The sequence below is a fragment of the Cyprinus carpio genome, chromosome B10, assembly GCF_018340385.1.
Source record: "Cyprinus carpio isolate SPL01 chromosome B10, ASM1834038v1, whole genome shotgun sequence".
NCBI lineage: Eukaryota > Metazoa > Chordata > Actinopteri > Cypriniformes > Cyprinidae > Cyprinus > Cyprinus carpio.
This window is the reverse complement of record NC_056606.1, coordinates 13,731,456-13,751,830: the sequence shown is the minus strand read 5'-3', so window position 1 is coordinate 13,751,830 and position 20,375 is coordinate 13,731,456.

The window sequence follows — 20,375 nt, the reverse complement described above, 5'->3', positions numbered from 1 at the left end:
TTTCTTTTCAAACAATTTGCTTTTAAAGCTTTTTTTCACTATAACATTTTTAAAATCGAATTGTTTTCTTTACATTTTTATGTTTAAAATGTGTATTCATTCAGGCTGTAAAGACAAAATACATTGGGCCATAAGCATATTTTTTTAAAACTGATCAAATTCATTGATGTAAGCTAGACATGAACTAACAATAACAATTATTGCATCAACTGTTCAGCTGAGAGGCACAGGCAAAAAATATAGTTAGATCAGTCCAGCTGAAGTGACTATAACCTTGAGTTACATGCTGAATATGATTTTCCTTCCTTTAAATATCTAATCAGGTTTGCCAGTTAGCCATTCAAGGTGTGAACTGATGATCTGTGATTGAAATTCAGCTGCAATTTTCAGCCATTTAAAAAAGCAGAAGACGTGTTTGATGTCGTTCTTTGTCTGAGTGTAATGTCTCATTTTCACCACTGTACACTCACACTCTCTCTATCAGAGCTCCCTTAATCAGCTTGTAGGTCAGTTACCATGACAACCTGATCTCTTGTGGACGTGGTGCTTCATGGAGAGGAAGATGATCACCTGCCCTCAGGTGTGTAGCTTTGTGTGTGTGTGTGTGGTTACATTTTACCAGACCCCCAATGACAGCCCCTCTTTTCACATTTATGATTTTCTCTCATCTGAAATGGAGATTAATGTGCATCTGCCCTTCAATGAGGTCACTAAATGGCTTTTAGCAGCTTGAAAACATGCTTACATAAATGCTACACATACATACATCTCAGTCATCTCCATATTTGATTGACGGATCTCTTGTAGTTGTTATGTTTAGCTGATATCCCCTTCTGTCTTACAAAACAGCAATATAATAATGATAGTTTTACAGCTAGATAGATAGATAGATAGATAGATAGATAGATAGATATGTATAGGGTAGATGGATGGATGAATGGATACACTGAGGTTGATGATAGATAGATACATAAATTGGTGTGTTTTTTATAAAGAAGTACATTTGTTTGCTGTGTACAGTAAGCACAGACTGTATGTCCTCGTGATATGTGGACAGATGTCTTTATGCTCTCTGTCTTTTTGTCCTCAGGGAGTTTCTCTTACACTCCCATTACTCTCGAGTGCTTGATCAATGGCTCCACCTTAACACTGCAGTTATTAAGCATAGACTTTCAATTATTTTACAGCGGATCGTCAACACATCTCTCAGAGATACACAGTACAGCAAAGCACCTTTGTGTGCACATCATTATGCCTTAATTAATGTCAGCTTCCTGTACTTTAAATGTACATACATTAGCATATATCACACATGCTGGGCTGACTGCACAAGGTCGACTCCTATCGCCTACCATTGACTGACTTCCCTCCAGAAGGATTCTTTGATGAAAAGGAAGCGGGCAGCATGTCACAGCTGCTGCTTGACCTTTGGATTGTGGCAACACAGATCCAGCATTCCAACACGAAATATGAACATTCTCATGTCTGGAATTAGCAGTCAGACGTTAGACTTATAGGCACTTTCCATGAATAGGGTACAAACACAGTGCCTGAAACGCCTGGAAAATGTGAAAGTCGTTTTTCAGGAGGTACTTAACCTTCAGATGATGATGATTGTTTACCTCAGGAGGTCAAACCAAATTTTATATGAGCTATTTTATTTTATATTCATCTTACATGATATTTGCAGTTTGTGCAATCCTGTTACTAAACCCTAATTTGTGTGATTTCAGTTTTAAATAAAATAATAAATTAATTAAAATAATACATTAAAAAGTAACATTTATTAAAAGTATTATTCCATATATTATAATAAATTTAATATTGTTAAAAAAATAAAGAATTATTAAAGGGTAATTTTAAATGAGCCCAAAAATGAAAATCGTTCACTCATCTTCAGGTTATTCCAAACCTTTATGAGTTTCTTTATGTTGAGCACAAAAGTAGATATTTTGAAGAATGCTGGTAATCAAACAGTTAATGATAGCCATTGACTAACATATGAAAAAAAAAAAAAACTATGAAAGTCAGTGGCTACCAACATTCTCAAAATATCTTCTTTTGTACTTAACAGAAGAAACAAACTCAGAGGTCTGGAACAACTTGTAAATGATGACAAAATCTTCATTTTTAGCTAAAGTATCCCTTTAACAATTTTGAACATTAAAAAGGCAAATAAATAAATGAATGAATAAACAAACAAATAAATTATAGTAAAATATATACTTTTTTTGTCTCTTTACCACAATGAAGTGAATATCAGTTCTATATATATTATCAAAATTGTTTTTTTATTTTAATTCACAGTATCAGTAAACATACTGAACTCTACTGTCTCCCTCTAAACAGGCCAAATTAACTTAATTACAATATGTGTGTATGAACAGGGCCATGGGAAAAACAACAGTGTAATTGCAAACACTGCAGTCTGTAAAACAGGGAACTTTGCGTAACAAGTTTAGCAGGTGATTTGCATTACTCTCTATGCATGACGTCACACGTGTAATGTCTCTCTAAGAAGTCACAAATCACAGTGCATTTGAGTCAAGGGTCAACCTAGAGCATCTTCATACCTTAATGTAGAAGCTCAACTTCATAGTTGACAAACTGTCTTATACGTCAGGCTATAAATGACTCACTAAAGTTATTTATTTATTTTGAGCATTTTATCTCACACTTTAATGAGCAATAACTCATTGTGATATGATATTTGCCACCGCTTAATTGCACATGAATAATTCAAACATACTGATGACAACATTGCTGTCTTCCTTCATTTTATAGCACCTGCTGATAATGCAGATGAGGTCTTTGGAAGCATAACGCTTATGAATCTTATGAATGTAAAAGAATCTGCTTTGGCTCTATCAGCATGGATGGAAATCCAGAACCCCCCTGATCAAGCCTTCGCTGTCATAAAGAGCTGCTCTCCCTCAGTCTGGCTTTGCGCAATGGCTGTGTGGGGAAGATAATCTCATTTAAACCATATCATCGTGAAGACTTCTCATTTCAGAACACTTACGGTCTACAGCGTGTGTGTGTGTGAGCAGTCAGCCCCTTCTCCTTCAGTCTAATAGATGTGATTGCTCTACAAGACTGGCTTAGAAAAAGTACTAGAACCAGTTCTCTTTCTTCCCTGTAAAAATGCACCTTTCCTTTCCTGAAGTGAGCAATTTCCTCCACAGTGTCCTTTACTGTTCTGGTCAAAGTGCTTTCCAAAAATCTTAAAATAAATTGCTTTTCACAGCCAACCTGTTTTATACGTAAACTCAATCTGGAAATATTTTGTCTTGATAAAAATGATAATTCCACCTGTAGATCTGATGAGAGTGAATGTAATAGGTTAATGTATAAGTTGACAGCTGTCTCTATTGTGTAATCTCTCCATCTTTATACCCATAATTCCCTTTGGCCAGTAGCTTGTGTAATCAGACTGTAGCTGTGGTCATATTGGTCTGCGGGTCAGTGTGTGTGTGTGTGTGTGTGTGTGTGTATGTGATTTAGGAGAGTCTAATGTGTTTCTCTTGTAAGGGATTTGATGGGCTGGTGTGTGTGAGGGTTCAGGAGGGTTAGTGTGTTCCTCTGTAACTGTAAACCTACTTTCAGCTGCTGCGAACTGTCATGCTGCTATTCAAGGGGTCTGTTGATGTGCATGCACCTGTGTGTGTGTGTGTGTGTGTATCTGAGAAATGATACAATAAGGTCAAACTGAGGTTGATACAACAAATAGTTCTTGGTCTCACTCCTAAAGTCACTGGCTACAAATCAGCGCAAGTTTTACAGGTGCCATCAGACATTATTGTTATATTTTATTATTTAGGGATTTATACACTTATTATTTCTATTTTGTAATGATTTAATAATTTACTATTATTTTATATATTTTATATATTGTTTTATTAATATTATTAATTTGGTCTTCCTCAGACCAAAAAGGCCACAAATATATATATATATTTTTTTTAATATTACATATTTAATATTTTAAAAATATTAGCAGTAGTAGTATTGCTGTTGTTGTTAAAATCTAATAAAAACGAATTATTAAACAGTTTAATAATCATTCAAAAATATTGATGACTGATATTGATGATGATGATTATTATTATTGGTGATGATGATGAAGCTCTAATTGTCATTGTCAATATTTTTTAGGTCGTTGTTACTGTTGCTGTAATTTCCTATGTTGATGTATTTCCTAATGAAACAGCAAGTAAAAAATGTTTCTGTAGGAAATACATCAAATGTATTGTGGTCTGTAGTATTAAATGTTCTTATATCGCTACCACTGAGTTTGTATATGAGCACAATCATGATGAGGAGAGAGACTTATTTTGAAGCAATAAACAAAAGAGTGTTTCCTGCCACAAGCCACAACACCAAGAGCCAACTCCTTGAGCTCTCTCTCTCTCACACACACACACACACACTTACTTTCTCCTCTCTTTTCACAACCCATTTCTGTCAGAAAGTGCCCCGGCGTTCAGTCCTGTGTGTGTGTGTTGAGTGTGCGTGTGCGAGCATGACTCCAGAGACATGCCACGAGTGTGTATCCAGAGAGTAATCAGGTAATTGATCATACAGACAGGTAATCATTCGTGTGCCAGACTCTCTGGCTGCGAGTGGTCGGCCAGCATTAGGGAAACATGTCCTCAAACACAGTACACAGAGAAAAACAGTCAGGCAGGCCGGCGGCAGCGCACGCTGACAGAGAATTAGATCGAGGACACATTACAGAAATAGAATCCCTAGAATGTTGCCAATGATTTGCAAGGCCACAACAATTCTAAGAATTCTACATGTACAAGTTACAGTCAAGCTAAGCGTTTTTAATGATGAGAATGATTCATAAAGCGTCTTTGACACCTTTTCTGTGTAATGTACTGAGCAGATGGCCGCTGAACCTAAAAAACAACCTCATTTGACTACGCTAATATTTGTTCCATGAGATGTCATGCACTTCTTTAAAACATTTGCTTGGATGAACTAGAACAGAAGGCAAGGTTTTATATGAGTAATTGCGGAAGAGATCTTTAGAGAGCTGCTTAGACCCAACAGTGATTTACATCGATCGATATTCCAGCGGAGGTTTATTTTAACAGCTGCGTCAAACATTCCCATGGATGATAATGCTTTATGTTTTGGTATCTTGACAGTCGTTAAATATTACATGTTTTACTCCTTGAGCAGGACAGGACTGTAATGGATAATGATCTCACCAAACTTGAGTGGCTGGTGAACCTGCTTTTACTTGTGGAGTGATACTCAACACACCCCAGTGACTATGATATGCCAATGTGAAATTTGTTATGTGCTGAAAAATATGTAAATAATGGATGCTGTATTTCTGCAGAACCTGATATTTACCCGGGTTTGTACTCTTCCTCTCCATCAGTTCTTCCAATAATAATAATAATAATAATCGTGTAATTTAGTTTTTTTTATTTTTTATATCTAATTTAATATTTATCCTGATTGGTAAAAAATGTAGTAATGTTAATTTGATAACAAATCATTTTTAGCATTTAGGCAGTCATTTAGGACATAGTAGTAATAATAATAATAAAACTATGTGATAGAAATAAAAATACATAATACTTGTAGTAGTTGTAGTAGTAGCAGTAGTAGTAGTAAAACTAAGTGAAAAAAAATGATAATACTTGTATTACTGTTAGTAGTAATTGTGTAATTTAATTTTTTTTTCACAAAACATAATAATAATAAAAATACAATAGGTATTATTTCTTAAAAAACTGTATTTATTATTTTTTATTATTTTATATTTATAAGTAATATAGTTTTTCATTTTGAATATTAAATAGTTTAATTTAATATTTAAATTGATTGATTAGAAATGTTTTATTTATTTGAGCATTTTAGTAATTCTATTTCAATAATAAATAACTTAAGATTAAGGCAGTTGTTTGGAAGATTAATGATAATTTAATAATTTAATTGAATATTTAAATAGATTTTTTGAAAAGGTTCTATTTATTTTAGTAATTTTATTTAAATAACAAATAACTTAAAGGGATACTCCACCCCAAAATGAAAATTTTGTCATTAATCACTTACCTCCATCACTTACCCTATCATCAGCGCAACAAGGATGCGCTGTTTTCTTTCAAATAAAAGCTTAATAGAAGTAGAAACAGCGCATCCTTGTTGCACGGCTGATACAGAAGAGCACATATGCAGCATACGGTGATATTGAGAGACACAGAGGAGACTGTTGACAAAGGAATTATTGAATAAAGTCGTTATTTTTGTTTTCTTCGCTTACAAAAAGTGTTCCCGTCCCTTCATATATCCCAGATTGCACATCTGATGGCAGATGGACTATTCTGACGACGACTTTCATACCTTTTCTGGACCTTTTATTTACTTGGCAGTCTATGGGACAGTCTCAGGCCTCCTGGTTTTCAGCCAAAATATCTTAAATTGTGTTCCGAAGACGAACAAAGCTTTTACGGGATTGAAACGACATGGGGACAAGTGATTAATGACATCATTTTCATTTTGGTGTGGAGTATCCCTTTAAGATTAAGGCAGCTGTTTAGGAGATTAATAATAATATTTATTATTATTATTATTATTATTATTATTATTATTAGTTATAAAACATTTGTGATATACATACTAATATATAATACGTGTATTATTATTGTTATTGTATTTTTATATTTTTATTATTATATACTGTAAGTTTTCTAATTAAAATTTTATGCAAAAATTGAGTATTTAATATTATTAATTTCATATTTAAATTGAATCTTTAAAAACTCATTTTACATCAATAATAACTAAGTTTTTAAGATTTAGGTAGTCATTTAGGATATTTATACTCAAAGATGTATTTTAAGGCCTGTACTGTACTTTAAAAGCATCCTCACGCTGACATTTCCCCTGTGGCCTTAAGCATTAAAGAAGAGATCCACCGGTTTCTCCATCAACCCACATTTGCCCTGCATTTTTCTAAAGGTAAGTGACAGAAGCAATCTCAGCACATACAGTATATTCAGCCTGCTGTATGCCTTATTTACGAGCTGCACGAGTGCAGCACTACGTCCCATTTGTTTCTTGTCATTTCACTGTCTGTATAGTTCAGATGCCTTTATGTTCTTTTAGGAGTGATTCAGCTCCTGGCAAAGGGCTTTTACTCTTACTGTCTGAGGTGAGGATGTATTGTGCACACCATAAAAGACTTAGTATGAATTTATAGTGTATTCCAGCTACTAGTTGCAGTTCTTCTGCACTCATCTTCACAGTAGTACAACACAATGTTCAAATGGAATGGAAGAAACTAGTTTGTTCCAGTTTCTATTAATGGATGTTTGTATATCAGAGGACTATTTTTCTGTGGCCTTTTTCATCTTATGAGAGTTTTTCCTCGTTCTGTCTCTCTCTCTTCTGGCACTGATTCCCACCAGGAGCATGTTCTTACAATATTTGACTGCAGGATAAGATCACTGTCTGCCAAACAGAATTGCCAAGTCTAGCATGAAACTAGGGCTATGGACTAATCACAAAGTTGAAAAGCAACAAAAGAAAATAAAGAAAGAAAGCAGCGCTGCCAAATTAATTTAGCCTCAGCATGCCGCCACTGCGCACAGGAGAGAGTAAGACTTGGTTTGATAGGAGGAGAAATATAGGCGAGAGAAAGAAAAGAAGCTAGGGAGAGGGTGAGAGAATGGAAGATATTGAAAAGGAGGCAGTGAGAGAGAGTTGCTCCCTTTGTGTCTGTTCAGCGTGAGACGGGGGGGAGAGGGCACCGGGGGGTCGTGCTTGTGTGTGTTTGTGTGTCATGAGAACCCTGCAGACGCTGCCCGCTGGGGGTCTGAGACAAAGTTGAAAGGAGTGATTCCCTGTGTGTTCAGAGAAATAGCACACTCTTCATTAATTATGTATTTCTCCCATAGAAAGCCTGGCAAACTCACTCAGACACCCAGCACTAAGCCAGCTTCCTGTAGCCATAAAGGAAAAGCAGGAAGAGAAAAGAGGAATCAGAATGAATTTTGAGAAAGTGACTTTTGTGACATGTTAAATGTGTGGAAAGCGACAGGTGATTGCAATACAATACAATTTGCCGTACTTTCACAGTAATTTTTATAGTATTATTTCTACAAAGTGCAATTAAATGACAGCTGTATATTGTGAAATCCATAATTACTAATTAAAAATATTTAATTAACAATAATTTATTAAGATAATTTTATTATGTCTTATAAATAAAATGGAATAAATAATTTAAATTATTAAATAATTTATTTTATTTTAGTAATAAATAACTTTTAATATTTAGGTCATTTAGGAGAGTTTGGAGAGTAGTAGTATTGTATTATTTTAGTATTGTTTTTTATTATTACATTGTATATATTGTGAAACACACATTTTATCCTAAAAGTAAAAAAATTAAAAGATAATTGTCACTTTATTTCTCACAACTAGGACTTTATGTCTTGCAGTGTGACAATTTCACTTTTATCTAATGCTGTTATTTTTTATTTAAATTAACTTAATTATTTTATTTCATTTTTCATATTTATTTAATTATTATTATTATTACTGTTGTTATTGTTATTATTAATAATAAAGTTTAAAATTTTAGAATGCAATATTGTAGATATTATTACTAAAACTGTATCTTATTATTATATATAATATTTTGCTATATGTTTCATAAATCATTTATTTTAAATATTTCATATTTAATTTGATAGTTAACAATTACATTAATATTTGATTGTTAAAAGTGTAGTAATTTTATTTTAATAATAAATATTTATTATTAAAATAAAAATGACCTAGCCTGAATTAATTTCACAAGAAAAATACACTTTATTGTAAGAAATTGCTGTGAAATCTTAATTTTTACAGTATAACAAAACAGAAACAATGTCCTATCCACAAAAAAACAAACAAACAAAAAAAAAAAACAGTAATCGGGTTCTCATGACAGATGAGTTGTGCAATGCAGTGTGCAAACCACCATGCAAAAGACATAAACCTCAGTGCATCACAAACTAGCTGGAAAACAAAATGCTGTGAAGATGAATTGTGCACAGAGGACATGTTTCACCATATCCCTGACATATTAAAGCTATTTGCATAGAGGTTATAAGAGGTTAGATTGTTCAAGGAAACCTGTGTGTGATTGTGCTGCCCATAGCTGAAATATGGGTTGACTGCTGTTCCCGTATCTCTGAGCTGCTCTTCATGCTGGAATGTGTGTGTGTGTGAGTGTGTGTGTGTGTGTGGAAGAGCCCTCAAGCAAAAGTATTGTTATATAATCAGTCTGTGCAATTAAAATCACCAGACCCATGTTAATGGTTTGAACACGATCTGGAGATCCTGGGAGTGGACTCGTGTTCAAAAGATAGACTGAACACTTCAGCTGTTCATCAAAACTCTTGCAGACTGTTGGTGGTTCAATCACACACTGATTACACAATGTTTTTGCTTGAGGGCTTTCAGACTCACAACTTTCACAGAGCTGGAGTTTATGAGTTGTATGTTTTGTGTGGAAATGCATTTGAAGGAACTATCAAAACATGATAAACATCCTGATGATGCAAATGGGAGAGACTCTTTTATAAATAACCCCAAAAATAAAAGGAGGGAATTCTGGAAAGAGAGAAGTTTTTGCTTACCTGCTTAAACAACAACAATATTATTATGATGATTATGATGATGATGATGATTATTATTATTATTATTATTATTATTATTATTATTATTGTATAATTAATATTTATAAATTATTAGTTATTAACATTATTACTGTTTTTGTAATATTATAATAAATAATAATAGTAATACAAATAAGTCATTATTGCTCTGAATATTACTTACTATTAATTACTATTATTTAGAATTAATAATTAAAAAGTATTTGTTATTATTATTATTTTTATTATTATTACCGTTTTTATTATTACTACTATTATTATTAGTAGTAGTAGTAGTAATAGTAAAAATAATAATTGTTGTTGTTGTTGTTGTAATATTATAATAAGTGATAACAGTAATACAAATAATAGTTATTATTATTCTAAATATTATTTATATTAATAATTATTATAGAAATAGTATTATTATTATTTGTTAATAGTAATTATACATATGTATAATTATGATTATTAATATTGTGTATATTTAAAGTAAGAATAATAACAAAATACAAATAATAGTTATTCTAAATATTGAATTCATAATATATATTAATTATTATCAATTATTATTAGTATTATTAATATTACAGATGTTTCTTTTTGGTCTTGTTAAGCTATAATGCAAATATAAATAATGATCATGATTGTTATTTTTAATGTAAGCAGGTAAAGTCCATTATAAATGATAAATTAGTAGTAGTAGTATTACATAGTAGTATTAGCGGTTACAAATTTTTTCTTGTTTATCTTGTTTAGACATATTGACATGATTATTGCTTTTATTATGTAAGCAGGTAAAGTCCATAAAATAACTAGAATAAGACAGTAAAAAATATTTAATATCATAAAGATAAACTCAGATAAGACGAACACACACACTTCCATATATCTATCAAGTAAGACTGAATTAGTATCAAAGGTGACTTTACTCGTGCAGTTATTAAAGCAGCTTACAGTACAGGGCTCTGCAGCAGCACTGATATTAGCATGCATTATTCATAAGCACTGAGCAAGTGTGTAAATTGCTTTGCCAGGGAGCATGTATAACAGTTTATGGTATATCTCTCCATGGCTAATTCTGTAATATTCATATTGATTCCAACCGTTTTCAATTTTACACACACGTGCACACACACAGCGTCAGATTGCACATTCTTGCCATATCCTCCACTGAGCATATTACTATTTATCATCAGTGTTTATCACACACTTGTCGCACTTTATAGCTCTTTTGTGTTAACACCCGTTAAATTGTGCCTTTTGCTATTGCAGTTTCACTCTTTCCAGCAGCCAGCCACACGAGAAGTGTTTCACTGATAATGTGTGTCCATATTCAGATAAGAGTCAGTCTGTCACACACAAGCCATCACTTCCCCCAGTTACAACTCCATAAATACTGTTAAAACTCCAATGTAATCTCTTTTACATTACATCAACCATATTTCTGCAGCAATTTAATGTGGCTCACTATAAAAAATTAACAAAAATTACAGTAAAAAATGGCAGATGTGGTTGCCAGAATGTTACCGTAAATAATACAGTAGCAAGTTTTACAGATTGAAATTACATTTACAGTAAAAAGAATATATTTAATTAATGTTAATGTTTAATGTTAATTTGCCCAATTACTAAAATCTGTTTTTACTTTTATAATATACTTTAGCCACCTTATAACACACTGAAAATATATATATATATATTTTTTTTGTAAAATGTACTCCAAATATTCCTTGTTTCATCCAAAACTTTGGGAAAAAAAACACTTTTTTTTGAAGTGCAGGTGTTTCAAAAGTAGCTTTTCTACAAGCTGCGGTAAATACTAATATATCAAAGGTGTACAGTATCATACACACAGGTCATGCTAAAAAAAATAATCTAATAAACATTAATTTAATTGCAGGAGATAACAGAAGACCCTTATTTTCAATAATAATAATAAAAAAACAAATAAATATTAACAAAAATACAGAGCATTCTGGGAATGTCAATTTAGGTTTATTCACTGTAAATTATAAGATAAAAAAAATCCTTCCAAAAACTTTACATTTAACACTGTTTTACTGTAAAATGATACTAATATTTTTAAAATAAATAATTCCACAAGACAAATTTACATGAAAATACTCTCAGTTTTTCTACTTCTAAATGTCATGTTTAATTCAGTGTATTCTTTTTTGCTGTTTCTCTGTTATTAATTGTGAAATTTACTAGCAATTTCAGAGTGGAAAGAAAAAATTCTACACCAATTGTTTTTCAGTGTACATGAAATATTCCATTAAATATATAACAGTTTTTCACCATATAGAATGAGAGCTTACCTTTCATTCAATGAAATTACAGTCATTTTTAGCTGGATGTTGGGGGTTCCCATCGTATTAGCTGTGTAAATGCCTACATAATCATTCCACATGTAACTCATGTTGAAATACTGTACGGCTGTGGTCAGATGGCCAACCTGTGGCCATGTCCTCTGTGGCAGCATCTCCCCTCCTCCTCTGACGCCTGTCCTTGAGGATAACCTGGCAAGGACACGGCTACCCACTGCTTCATGTCTAATTGGCAGCCCCTGTACCCAGACACAAGGTGGAAACTGCAGCGTGTGCACGCTTTGATTTAAGAGCGGACCGTGGTTTTCATTTGTCATTGATTCTGTCCTTTGAGACGAGCGGAGGGAAAGCAGGGCCAGATTGTGTGGGTGGCTGATTTCTCAGTGTCTTGTTGGTTGTGGACGTCTCAGCATGTTTGGACTTCTGCAGGCTTGCTGAGGTGATGCTCATGGGTGTTATTTCTGGATTCCACAGAATGCTTAATGCATATCTGTTCCCGAGTCCCTCGAGAGACACTTGTCAAAAATGTCAAAAAAAAAAATCTAAATTTGAGGTTGTGCTATTTTAATCTTTTTTATTTTACATCTTTCAGTTATTTTACTTTATGTTATATCTGTCATGTGCGCCGCAGATTTGACTGAATGTCAAAAGGATTTTAATCTTGGGGCTCTGTCCTCTACCAGAACATCTGCTGATGGAGCTCAGAGGAATATGTTTTACCTTCTGTGTAAAAGGTGACATCTTTTTTAAAATAAGTCACACATTACATGTGTTTGTGTATGTGCACTATCATTCAGAAGTTTGGGTTTAATGCTTCGGGAAAAAAAGTATCTTATGCTCACCAAGACCTTTATTTGATAATACAGTAAAACAGTAATATTGTGAAATATTATGCCAATTTAACTTATTACTATTTGAATATATTTTAAAATGTAATTTATGAATTTGCATTAAATCGGTGTGTTGCTTCATATATAGGCCAATATATATATATATATATATATATAATATATATATATATATATATATATATATATATATATATATACATATATTGGAAATTGCAATACTTTTATTTTATGATTTCACTGGAACAGAAAGTAATTGCAATATATTTATTGTAGAAAATAGATAGACTGTCTTAAAAGTAAATACTTTCTGGAGATTATTTTTACAATTTGCTTTGGCTTTAGTATAATGACAAGGTGAAAGGAAAAAAAAAACCTTTTTGAAAAATGTGAATACTTTTTAAGGCTTCTTATACATGAATATATGTAATTGTCTATATAATTAACCCTTTCCTAAAGTGGATCAGTACACTGAACAAACTTTGGTGTTTGGTGTTCTCTCAGAAATTGCTAATAAATTTCAAAATGAACTGCAAAATGCTTGAAAACCCCTGCCCTAGAAAACCTTAGTGAGAGAGCTTGTTGAACATTCCCAGTTGTTTCCCCCTTTAAATACAATGGATTAACTTCATGCGATACTAACTTTACAGTGAATTCATGTAGGCCTTTGACTGTTTGCCCTTTGACTGCAAAAATGCATTTTTGTGCCCATATTGTGTCAGAAATAAGTGTTGATGTGTTTATTGGTAGGAACTGCAGAGGAATGACAGAGTGAGCTGCCACAGAGGAATCTGCAGAGGTCAAAGTCTGTCTGCGATCCAGGGGCTGTTTCTGCTGACTCCTGCTTTTCAGTGGTGCTACTTACAGCTCCTCAGACGGCAGAAAACACAGCTGAAAGGGAGGGGAGAGGCTCCTTTCATTAACTCTCTATTCATATTGAATTTATTAATCTCATGCTGTTTCGGCAGCTTAACTAAAAGAAGCCGTGATACTGCCGCTTTTCATCCATCTGCTCGTGGAGAGAGGGGAAGGGAGCGGGTACGAGAGGGAGAGAGGCGACATGATTTCTAACAGTGCTGAAACGGCAATAGACTGCAGAGAGAGGGAAAGTGTGTCAGATTATTTAGCGGCAGGGATGTTCAGTTGTAGTTGTGTGTCTCTGGGAGCGGCAGCAGCCCTGCAGAACACCCCTCCCTGCGTCAGGTGCACAACAAAAGCATCTGTCATGTCTGCATTTGTGTACAGGGGAATGTTCCTGCTAATCTCCTGTGTGTTCAACAGTGTTTTCCAGTCTTGCAGCCCTCTACTGTATATCACAGCAGCATCACACAAGCAATCCTGGCTCCTAATGCTAAGTGACAGATCTAGGGGAATCTGAAGATTTTTTTTTTTTTTTTGTGTGTGTGTTTTTTTGAGGAGCAAATCTGTGGAATTCTGCAGGACATGGTGTCAAAGAGAGCTGATCACACTGCACTCTAATTTGTAACTGTAAGCATAAGGTTCATTGAAATTATCCTTATCTTGTGTCCCTTCTACTCAGTAGTTCATCATAAAATGAATATTTGCTAAAAATTGACTTACTCTCAGGCCATCCAAGATGTAGATGAGTTTGTTTCTTCATCAGATCAGATTTGGAGAAATTTAGCATCACTTGCTGACCAGTGGATCCTCTGCAGTGAATGGGTGCCGTCAGAATGAGAGTGCAAACAGCTGATAAAAACATCACAATAATCCACGAGTAACCCACACGATTCCAGTCCATCATCTTGTGAAGCAGAAAGCTGCATGTTTGTTGAAACAAATCCATCCTTAAGGTGTTTTCAGCAATTTTTCATTGCATATCCTTTAACTAAAAAAATACAATAAACAAATATAATTCATACATAACATGAATTGTATACTCATCTATGATCTATGAGCATCTTTTTAAATTCTGAATTAAAATTCATTTTGAGATTTTTTTAGGTGTACATAAAGTCAATTTTTTTTAAACAAATCTGTAGTTTCTGCTTAGGTTGTAAATGTTGTTTGACTCTGCCAAAGCTTATATGAATGACTAATTGATGATATTAGCATTAGAATGTGTTTTTTTAAAGTCTCTTATGGTTACCAAGGCTGCATCTAATTAATAAAAACATACAATAAAAACACCAGTATTTGATGCTCAATAAATATTTTCACTATAAGTGTTTTAAGTGTGTGTGTGTGTGTGTGTGTGTGTGTGTGTGTGTGTGTGTGTGTGTGTGTGTGTGTGTGTGTGTGTGTGTGTGTGTGTGTGTGTGTGTGTTCAACTTTTATTTCAAGAAAATACAAAATAAAAGTATTCATTACATATTAAAAAAATCTTATTGACTCCAAAATTTTGAATAGTATTATACAAACAAACACACACACACACATAGATAGAGAGTTTAAGGTGTATATATTAACATATATTCAAAATGTAAGAAAAGTATGTTACCTTTTAAATGATTTTTCATATTTTTAATGTAGACAAATACTAAATGAAAAAACAAGCAGCTAAAAAAAGTGTAGAAAGTTTTGTTGGTGTTCCGATAGTGATAGACAGACCAAATAGTGACCAGTTTTCCTCCTGCTAACAGCCTGCTGAAATCTCCCAGTGTGAGTAAGTGAGATTGTGCTATATATTTTTCTCTTAGAGCAACAAAAGGGAAGGCTTTCCTAGAGTTCAGCTGAAAGGGTATTGACTGACACAATCTTACACGGTTCAGGGGAGGTTTATGGTCGGAGGCAGCTTCCGTCTGTGGTCAGCAAGTCCTCTCTGCAAACAGAAACAGCACTGGGCATTTTCAGAGATGAGAGGGGCAGAGATGCTTGTTCAATCCTTCAGAGTTTCTAAACAAGGACATCCAGGGGAGAACTCAGCCAGGGCCACAATTACCCCCTAAATGACCCATTCAGTGGTTTGGAGCTCTTACCAAAATAAGCGTGAACCCTTACTGTGTACTCTGGTTCAGCTTGAAGAGCTAACAGGGAATTAGGCTGATTGAGCAGAAAGGTCCTCACAGACCCCTCGTACAGGGTGTCTCCGGTGACTGATGCACACCTGCGATGATGGGAAAGAGAGCAGCTGAGATCTGAGAACCTTCACAAGAAATAATAACTCATTTTGCTAAAGCATTTGACCAAATTATGCAAGTTATTTACATTAATTATCGTTAGACTCATTTCAAGTGATTTTTGCACATGTACACTACTGAAAAGTTTGGAAAATTAATAGCTAAAAATAATTTTGTAGTGTTTTTAAAATAAGTCTCATATTCTCACCAAAGCTGCATTTATTGTAAAAATAAAGTAATAAAACAGCTGCAATTACTCAGTGTCTTCAGTGTTACATGATCCTTCAGAAATCACTATACAGGTCCTTCTCAAAAAATTAGCATATTGTGAAAAAGTTCATTATTTTCCATAATGTAATGATAAAAATTAAACTTTCATATATTTTAGATTCATTGCACACCAACTGAAATATTTCAGGTCTTTTATTGTTTTAATATTGATGATTTTGGCATACAGCTTATGAAAACCCAAAATTCCTATCTAAAAATTAGCATATTTCATCTGACCAATAAAAGAAAAGTGTTTTTAATACAAAAAAAAGTCAACCTTCAAATAATTATGTTCAGTTATGCACTCAATACTTGGTCGGGAATCCTTTTGCAGAAATGACTGCTTCAATGCGGCGTGGCATGGAGGCAATCAGCCTGTGGCACTGCTGAGGTGTTATGGAGGCCCAGGATGCTTCGATAGCGGCCTTAAGCTCATCCAGAGTGTTGGGTCTTGCGTCTCTCAACTTTCTCTTCACAATATCCCACAGATTCTCTATGGGGTTCAGGTCAGGAGAGTTGGCAGGCCAATTGAGCACAGTAATACCATGGTCAGTAAACCATTTACCAGGTGCCAGGTCGTGCTGAAAAACAAAATCTTCATCTCCATAAAGCTTTTCAGCAGATGGAAGCATGAAGTGCTCCAAAATCTCCTGATAGCTAGCTGCATTGACCCTGCCCTTGATAAAACACAGTGGACCAACACCAGCAGCTGACATGGCACCCCAGACCATCACTGACTGTGGGTACTTGACACTGGACTTCAGGCATTTTGCCATTTCCTTCTCCCCAGTCTTCCTCCAGACTCTGGCACCTTGATTTCCGAATGACATGCAAAATTTCCTTTTTATCCGAAAAAAGTACTTTGGACCACTGAGCAACAGTCAAGTGCTGCTTCTCTGTAGCCCATTTCCTGCACACGCCTGTGCACGGTGGCTCTGGATGTTTCTACTCCAGACTCAGTCCACTGCTTCCGCAGGTCCCCCAAGGTCTGGAATCGGTCCTTCTCCACAATCTTTCCTCAGGGTCCGGTCACCTCTTCTCGTTGTGCAGCGTTTTTTGACACACTTTTTTCCTTTCCACAGACTTCCCACAGAGGTGCCTTGATACAGCACTCTGGGAACACCCTATTCGTTCAGAAATTTCTTTCTGTGTCTTACCCTCTCGCTTGAGGGTATCAATGATGGCCTTCTGGACAGCAGTCAGGTCGGCAGTCTTACCCATGATTGCGGTTTTGAGTAATGAACCAGGCTGGGAGTTTTTAAAAGCCTCAGGAATCTTTTGCAGGTGTTTAGAGTTAATTAGTTGATTCAGATGATTAGGTTAATAGCTCGTTTTAGAGAACCTTTTCATGATATGCTAATTTTTTGAGATAGGAATTTTGGGTTTTCATGAGCTGTATGCCAAAATCATCAGTATTAAAAACAATAAAAGACCTGAAATATTTCAGTTGGTGTGCAATGAATCTAAAATATATGAAAGTTTAATTTTTATCATTACATTATGGAAAATAATGAACTTTTTCACAATATGCTAATTTTTTGAGAAGGACCTGTAATGTGCTGGTTTGATGCTCAAGAAACATTTCTTTGTTGAAAACTCTTTTTGCTGCTTAATATTTTTTTGGAAACAGTGATACATTCAAAAGCAAGATTTAAAATATATATTCAGTATGTACTTTTAAAAGGACGCATTAAATGAAAGTGGCAGTAAAGACATTTATATTGTTACATAAGATTTCTACTTCAAATAAATGCTTTTCTTTTGCACTTTCAACTTATTAAAAATCCTGTAAAAAATAAATCACAGTTAAAAAAATAAAATAAAATCAGCAATGTTTTCAACACTGATAATGATTCTGAAGAATCATGAAGTAATTACTGAAGTCTACATTAATGGCTGCTGAAATTAAAACACATTCAAAAAGAAAACTTATTTTTAAAAATTTCACAATATTACAGATTTTACTATATTTGGATCAAATAAATAGCCTTGATGAGTATTCTCATTGAAAAGACATTCAAAACTAATGATGCCAAATTTTTGATCAGAAATATAGTTCATGGTAATATTAATGAATTTTAATGTTTTGTTTTGTATAATATTGGTACTGTGTTGAGTTGCCATTTGACATTTATATGTGTTTGTGCGATAGTGAATGCATGTCTGCATATATTCTTATGTGTGCACTCAAAGAAGAATCAGACTGCTCCTGTATTTACACGCATTACCCTTTTTGAACCTCTGAATCCCTCCTTGACTCCACTTTTGTTGTAAGGAGCAGGAAGGATATCATCACTTAGCCTGTGTAAACAGCAGGTCTGCTGTTGAACTGTGGCCTTGCAACTCCTATTGACACACATTCCACTGACCACTGATGAGTCCCGGGTCTGCTAGCGCGTGTCTTATGTGCCCCGTGTGACAACGTGTGAAAGTGTGTGTGTGTGTGTGTGTGTGTGTATGTGGATATCAGTCAAACTTTAAAAGGAACCTGTCAAGGAGGTGGCAAATCAGCTTTGCAGGCAGGACAGTCTACAGATAAAATGCATCAGTCTACTTATTGATTGATTGATTGATTGATAAAAATTAAATGAAAATTGACATTAAAATAATAATAAATGTATTATTGTTAAAAATGACAATGGATAAATGAAAATAAATTATCTTTCAAAATTTGATTGTTCAATTTTTAAATAATTATATATATGTTACAAAAAGTTATATAATGAACAACAATGGGAATATGTGAATGTGTGAGGGAGAAATGGGCATGCTTTTCTTTGACAGATCTATTGTATGTGTAGGCATGACCTTGTAAATTAATGCAGCCATCAATCCACTAAATTCTCTTTGGATCCATCCTTCCCCTTCACACCAAAAGCCTTTTTAATTTCACCTCTGACAAATATGCATTATCTAAAGTAAAAGAGTTTAATTTAGTGGACGTATTATTTGAATATTTGTACAAATCTATAGACCTAAAGTAATTTAATGTGAAGCTCCAATGTGGCTAATAGGTTGTGTGCTTGTCAATGAAGTTTTCATTTTCTAAATGCACTTCAGCCAGACAAGCCCCACTACCATTAGAAAAGCAGCGAATGAAGCTGGCCTCTGATTATTACGTCCATGGGAATACATCTCACTTAAACTCTCGAGTGAAAGTAATCACATTCAGCCAGCTGCGTGTCTAACTACGCCTATAACACTCTGTGTATTATATAATTTCTTGAAAAAAAACAACAACACACAAATATATTGGGTAGCCTACTTTTAATATATATATATATATATATATATATATATATATATATATATATATATATATATATATATATATATATATATATAATAATTAAATATATATATGATCCTGGACCACAAAACCAGTCATAAGTAGCACGGGTATATTAGTAGCATTAGCCAAAAATACACTGTATGGGTCAAAATGATTGTTTTTTATTTTATGCCAAAAATCATTAGGATATTAAGTAAATATCATGTTTCATGAAGATGTTTTGTAAATTTCCTACTGTAAATATATTAAAACTTAATTTTTGATTAGTAATATGCATTGCTAAGAACTTCATTTGGACAAATTTAAAGGCAATTTTCTCAATGTTTTGATTTTTTTGCACCCTCAGATTCCAGATTGTCAAATAGTTGTATCTCAACCAAATATTGTCCTATTCTAACAAACCATACATCAATGGAAAGCTTATAGATCTCAATTTCAAAAAATTGACCCTTAAGACTGGTTTTGTGGTCCAGGTTCACATAGTGCAAAACATTTCTCACAATATCACAGTATATTCACTATAGTTTAGAAAATGGTAATAACATATGACAAGAACTCAGAGTTAAACTGTGTCAGAACAAATTCTTCTTGATAATGTCAGATAACTTTGATAGAAAGGTATGTAATGAATTAGGTTGAATAGCTGTCAGCTGTTTAATTTAAGTACACAATTAGATAATAACAAGTTAGGTCAACCAATTAGTCTGTGGAGTAAAAAAAGGTTGCATTAGCAATTAAAGAAAAAACATGGTCAGGCTAAAGTGTTTGGTCCCAAATTTTTATCAGTTTTCCTGGTAGTCCACTGTATGTAGAATTTTTGGGTATAATATGTCACAGTTTACTTTAATTTTGCAGTCCTCACTTACATAAATGAACTATAGTGTCCT